The sequence below is a fragment of the Thunnus albacares genome, chromosome 23, assembly GCF_914725855.1.
Source record: "Thunnus albacares chromosome 23, fThuAlb1.1, whole genome shotgun sequence".
In the NCBI taxonomy this organism is placed as follows: domain Eukaryota; kingdom Metazoa; phylum Chordata; class Actinopteri; order Scombriformes; family Scombridae; genus Thunnus; species Thunnus albacares.
The window spans coordinates 21,835,029-21,841,104 of record NC_058128.1 but is presented as its reverse complement, the minus strand read 5'-3'; positions in this window follow the sequence as shown (position 1 = coordinate 21,841,104).

Sequence of the window (6,076 nt, the reverse complement as noted above, 5' to 3'; positions counted from 1 at the left end):
TACAGCATGAAGGATAGCATAACCTCTGCTCACCATGCTTCAAATAGAAAAAAGCATTTTAGCACACTCCGCCTGTTTCTGAGGTTATTTATGCGGGTGTGTATGTGTGTGTGTGTTTGAAGAAAAAACAGAACACACTTCTGTATTAGGAATGGACTGTTTGTTATGGATCCATACTTGGATACAAACATCATCTCTGACCCTTGTGTTCTGCCAAAACATGGCCAGGAACCCTGAGTCGAGATTAAGATGTTTATTGGAGGGGAGAGGAGACCCTGATGTACCACTGAGATGGTGGAGGGGAATGTGTGTCTGTGTGTATGTGAGTGTATCCCGAGGAATAGACGAATGTGCCTCCTCAGTCTCTGCTGTTTCTCTCATTCTCCTGTTCCTCTTCATGTATCTGCTGTGGAATAGATAATACAATCAATGTGGAAATTATTGCTAATATAAGAATTTACAGCAGAAATGTTTGCACCCAAATGATGACCAAATGTCTTTGTCATGTTTCACAGTGCTCTCGAAGTACTCAGCTGCTTTAATAATTTGGTGCTCTATATGGCCCATTCTGTTTGGTGAAGAAACCCAAAGACTTGTTATTATTAAACCTCGAAGCATAATGTTACTTAGTTTTATTTTTTTTAGTGTGTTTTTTGTAGTTTAGGATCCTTTTAACTTGTCTTTGAGTATCTTGACATGCAAATTATGAATAAAATGTATTATTATCATTATTATTATTATGGTCATATTGTACTCTACAAGTTAATTTCTGAGCCACATTGCTAAAAAGAAGTTCAAAGAAACAGAAACAGTGAAATGATCACAGGTTTTAAACAAACCTACCAATTAACCAAACTTATTTGGAAGAGAAATTGAAAGTGAATGGAATAATTGTTGCCCCAACTAGTTTGGAGGTCGACTGTCAACATTTCAGGTGTGCTCACTCTCAGTTTCACCCCCAAATTAAGTGGTTTTGACAATCTTGCTAAAGTGTTGGCTTGTAAACAACATGTCGTACTGCTTAACCCTATTTGACATTGTAGCAAAGTTTGTCATTATGTGTGTTTGTCATGTCACAATTATTTGGGTGAGTATAATGTTAACACACAGTATCTGAATAAAACGATAACCAAAACTACAAAAATAAGATTCAGTGAAATGGTGATCAGTGTTGTACAGTATATCTGGTATGTACTAAAGAGACTGCTACATGTAAAGATACAGGTAGTTAGAAGAATTTCTGTCCACACACAATGTTTCCCTGAACATAAAAAGACCGTCTTGTGTACTGTAAATGTGAAGGCTTGCCAGCAAACATTATGCCAGATGGCTTCCTCCTGAAGCATAGCTTACCCATATGTCAATCCACAGTAATAACTCCCATGAGGTTAGCAGAAGGGAGAAAGGTTACACGCTCAGTTATGGGCTTCACCTTTTCAAATCTCCCTGCAGAAGAATTCTGATCTAAGATCAGAGACAGTAGTGAGATTGATATGACACATTTGGACAATTATGACCTGGATTATATTACTTTTAGTTATTTCATCATCATAAAAACAAACACTGAAACGATCAGTGCTTTCCATTGCTTCCCATCAGTTGCCAATAATAAAGAAAGGTTTTGAAAATAATAATATTCATACAAAGAATGATACCTAATGTAGAAATACATGAAAACCATTAACCTGCAGGTTGGCAGATGAGGTGATGAATGATATTTCTTCCTTTTGAATGACAAATTATGAGAAATGATTCTGTCCTTTAAAGTGATTGATCAGCTCAGGTCAAATTGTTGAGTGTCTCATTTGTCATTTCAAGCGGGCGGACGAGGACGGTCATTTGTCCGGTGTCTTATCTCGATCTCTACCAGTCCCCCTACCAGTGTGCTGTACCAAATCTGCCAGCAGCCATTTGCCATCAAAATGTCAGATTTATACTGTGAGCGTGTGTTTGCATGGGAGGATGGCTGGAAGGACTTCCATTCAGTAGCTCAGAGATGAAAAGACTGCATTTTCTATAGCTGAAGTTCTGCAGAACGCTCCAAGGACAAATCTTTGTGCTGTGAGAGAAAATTGCGCACCTTCAACTAAAGGTTCACAACTCAAATTCAATATGTCATGGTCTCCATGGAAGCAAGATAAAGACTTTTTTTTCTTTTTAAAGCAAAGGCATACAGTACCATCACTTTGACTAAAGCATATTTTTTTGAAATCTTTTCATTCTGGCAAATTTTCAGTTTGAATAGAAAACAATTCAGAAACCTTACATTCACTGTTTTGTGATGAAACTACTTTAATTCAGCTAGAGTAAGGGAACAAAAACTGATGAAAATGTGTGATGTTTTGATGTACAGAAGTCAATATATGCAGCGTATGAGGCAGAACATATTACAATGAATCTCCATCAGATGATGATCAAACAGAAATTGATGAAAATGCTAAAACTTTGATTTCATCTTTTCAAAGCTTTTAAGCGCTGGCAGTAGCTTTTCCATTTAGATTTAGCAATGACAAGCCATGTGAAGTATGTGTTTATTAGTCTGTTGATGCATGAGGTGTTTTGTCTGCCTGCTGCACAGAGCGATGAATAGGCCTTTAGCACAGCACACATTTCAACACAATATGGCATTTTGACTGACATGGATTGCTGATACCCTTCAATGGAACAGTCATTGTTAACGGTATTAATTACACCTGTGCTTTGACAAGTCAAAATGTCTGCTATGAAAGAAAGTCATTCAAGTCGGCATAAGCTGCGTGTGCTGTTTTGTGATATGCTTGCTTTTTACCACCGCGTAGACATCGGCTGCGACACTATTCACATATTACATTGCTTATACCTGGATTAAAAGGTACCGTATTGGCATGAAAAGAAAAGACAACCCGGATTGTAAGACATCTGTTTTTGGAACACTTTCTGAGAATTCAACACAATTTCACACTCTTCCCGGATACAAAGAAAAGAGAGTCATCATTCTTGAAGCCTTTCCTCTGGTAAAAGTGAAACATGAAATACTACCATTAAAGCAGAATGTAAATCCTACATTTGCGTATCTCCTCTATCAGTCACATACTGACACACTCTCCTGTCAGGCTCTTGGCAGGTAGCATTTTTCAGACAGTCTTTTGGGTTTCTCACACTTTTAGGGCTGACTAACTCTAGAAGACACTCTATAAACTGAAGACACTCACTACCATAGCAACATTAAAGCTACAAACAACCCGCTGGCACATTCCATTCAAAAAGAATATCTCTATCCCCTACATGTAATTGTCCAGATCTCAAATACAAGGTGGACCACACTTTCCAAATGTAATTTCAAGAAAAAATATTGTCTTATATTTGAGTAGTATATGAGTAGTCCCACTAGGGGGCAGATTAGGGCCTAATCATCCATGGCTGATGCCAGAATATCTTCCTTGTGAACATAAAAATGCCGTAATTGCAATTTACCGAGTTTGCTGCTGACATTACTTTCTGATACCGCCCCCACAGGCCATGTGCTGAACTGCATCTTGCGGACGTATAGCGTTAATTTCTGAGGACATGCAAGTAACACAGGACACACAAGGTAGTCATAATGCGCATGCAAACATGTAGTTAAAAGCAGGTATATCAGCCTCTTTAGATGTTCCACCTTGAGTGACAGAAGATTGAGAGAGATGTCAATCAACCACAGTCTGTATACACCCACAGTCCTGAGAAGAGGTCTGATCAAGAAAAATAAGTGAAAACACCTGAGAGTGTGCACAATGGGTTTGTAGAAGCTTTAATACCAGAGACTGCACTTGGATCTGAGCCTTTTCGCTTCAGATTATGTCACAGGGTGATGCTGTGTGTGTGTGAGGGGGTGTATGTAATGGCTGGTCCTGGTGGTGGTGCCGTTTTTGGTGGGAACTCTCTGGGCTTTTGGGGGGTTTTACATTGACTTAGAAAGACACTTGAGTTCAGCGTGCTGTGACTGGTGCACTAGGCTCTATAGAGGTGTTTCCACTTGTCTCCTGACAGCTAATTAACAGGTGCAGTGCAGGTGTGCTTGCCGGGAGAGAAACAGAGCTCATAGATGCTGTGATGGAGCAGTGTAGAAGAGACTTGGTGTGCACAGAATGCAACGTAGGAATGAAGGGAAGATACCAGCCTATGGCCTGGTTGCCAAAAAGTAGAGTGTAAAAGTTTATTTAAATTGATCTTTGATTTGTTTTGGTTGCAGTGCATTTAGTTAACAGTTTATTTTGGCTTACCCCTTTTAGTTAACATAGCTAGACTATGATGCAGTAGGAGACTGAGACAGATAAGTCTGTTTTGTTTTCACCCTCTGTATTCACGTTGGAGACGCCACGGGGCGGCCACGTACTGGAGGCCATGCATGCGCTGCAACCACAGCTAAAACAGAACAGCTCTTCTCAGCTGGATTGGACACTGGACTCATTTAATACTGAGGCATTTAATTGCCTTTAGTGTTATTTTATTCCTTCTAAGAGACTTGACTTTTAACCCACTCTTAACTTGTGCTTTAGCTTATAATAAATTCATTTGTTTTTATGCTCACTTTCTGTCTGCATGCTGTTTTGGGTCAGTACAACTGCCCAGTAGAAATTACTGGATTTTTCTTTAAAGTCACATTCCAGACCTGTGACACAAGGTTCCACACTCAGATTTATAAAATAAAAACAAAATTTCCTTCAGTCATTTTTCATTTGCCCTCAAAAGCTGGAGCAATTATTATACCATTTAGAGAGAAACTGCCTCAACAGTTGGCAGCTTCTTTGTATTTCATTTTTTTGTTTTTTTCAATAAAGTCCTTCAGAGCAGAGTCATCATTGCATACAGAGAGGTTGCTTTTTCTGCTTTTGAGATGCCACCATTTTAGCACTGCGATTCACCTCTGTGCCTGTTGCCAAGCAACTCCTGACACTTTAGGGATGCGACGTGAATGCAGGAGCTGCCATGATATTTCCACATTGTTTTGTACTGTGCACCTTAGGTTTTAATGTCATCCAGACAGACTCAAACATGCTCAGCCTTTAGAAATGACAAAATCATGTTTGGTTGTATTCTAGAAAACAAGGGAGATAAAACAACTGGGGCTGGGCCTGCTTGAACCTGGAGTATGGAGATGATGCAGCAAATTAACAGACTTTAAGTCCCCTTTTGGGAGAAACTACCAACTTCAGTGACACAAACATACAAAAAATGTATTCAGTCATAGAGTATTACCTAACTTGAATTCTAGTATTAGTGGGGTTGTCACTAATCACAAAATATTACAACAGGCACATGTAGCCAGGTTAAAAATACCATATATTGTAATAAAGTTTATGTTAAGCTAAATAATTAACGTTAAAAGATACATCATAAATATGGTTAAAAAAGCAATTTCCTAAAATATTGAAAGGTTCAGTGGAATAAATAAGTTTTAAAAAATATGCAGATGTATAGTATAGATGTAAGTATTATTATTCGTTTTATTTTGAAGAGTTCATGGTCGTAAAAGGAAGTAGTATTCCAGAATAAGTTTAATACCGGTCATTCATTGGTTGAAAAGGGTTGGATCACACAGGTGTACGTAAAGAAAGAGGAAGTAGAGTGTGAGTGAAATTGTGTAACTGGACGGACTGAGCAGCGATGTATCATGGATGTATAGTAAGAGCTGGATAGGGCGCCGCTGCCCAGCCTTGCAGCCAATTTTTCCCAGTGGCCACTCGCGGTATTGCAGCGAAAAATCCCCCTGCGGCCCAAAAAGGATTTTCCCCATAGACCACTATTGTAAAAGAGACGCCTATAAAACTGTTGACAGGACCCCTCGAACTGCAAACAGCGTCAGTTATAACTCTTTCTGTAATGAACGTTTGATCCATGGAGGCTTATGTTTGTAAAACTTTCCTCGAGCCGAGAAAAGCGATTTAAAAATCAGTGACGTCATCACAATGTAAAGTCTATGGGCCGAGCGGGAGCTCGAGTGCGGGGCCAGCGGGGGAAACACTACTGCGCATATTCAGTGGGCCGTACATCGCGGAAGCAAACCCGGAAGCTAGACACTTTTTTGGCGTATGCGCCAGGCGAGCAATTCCTATAG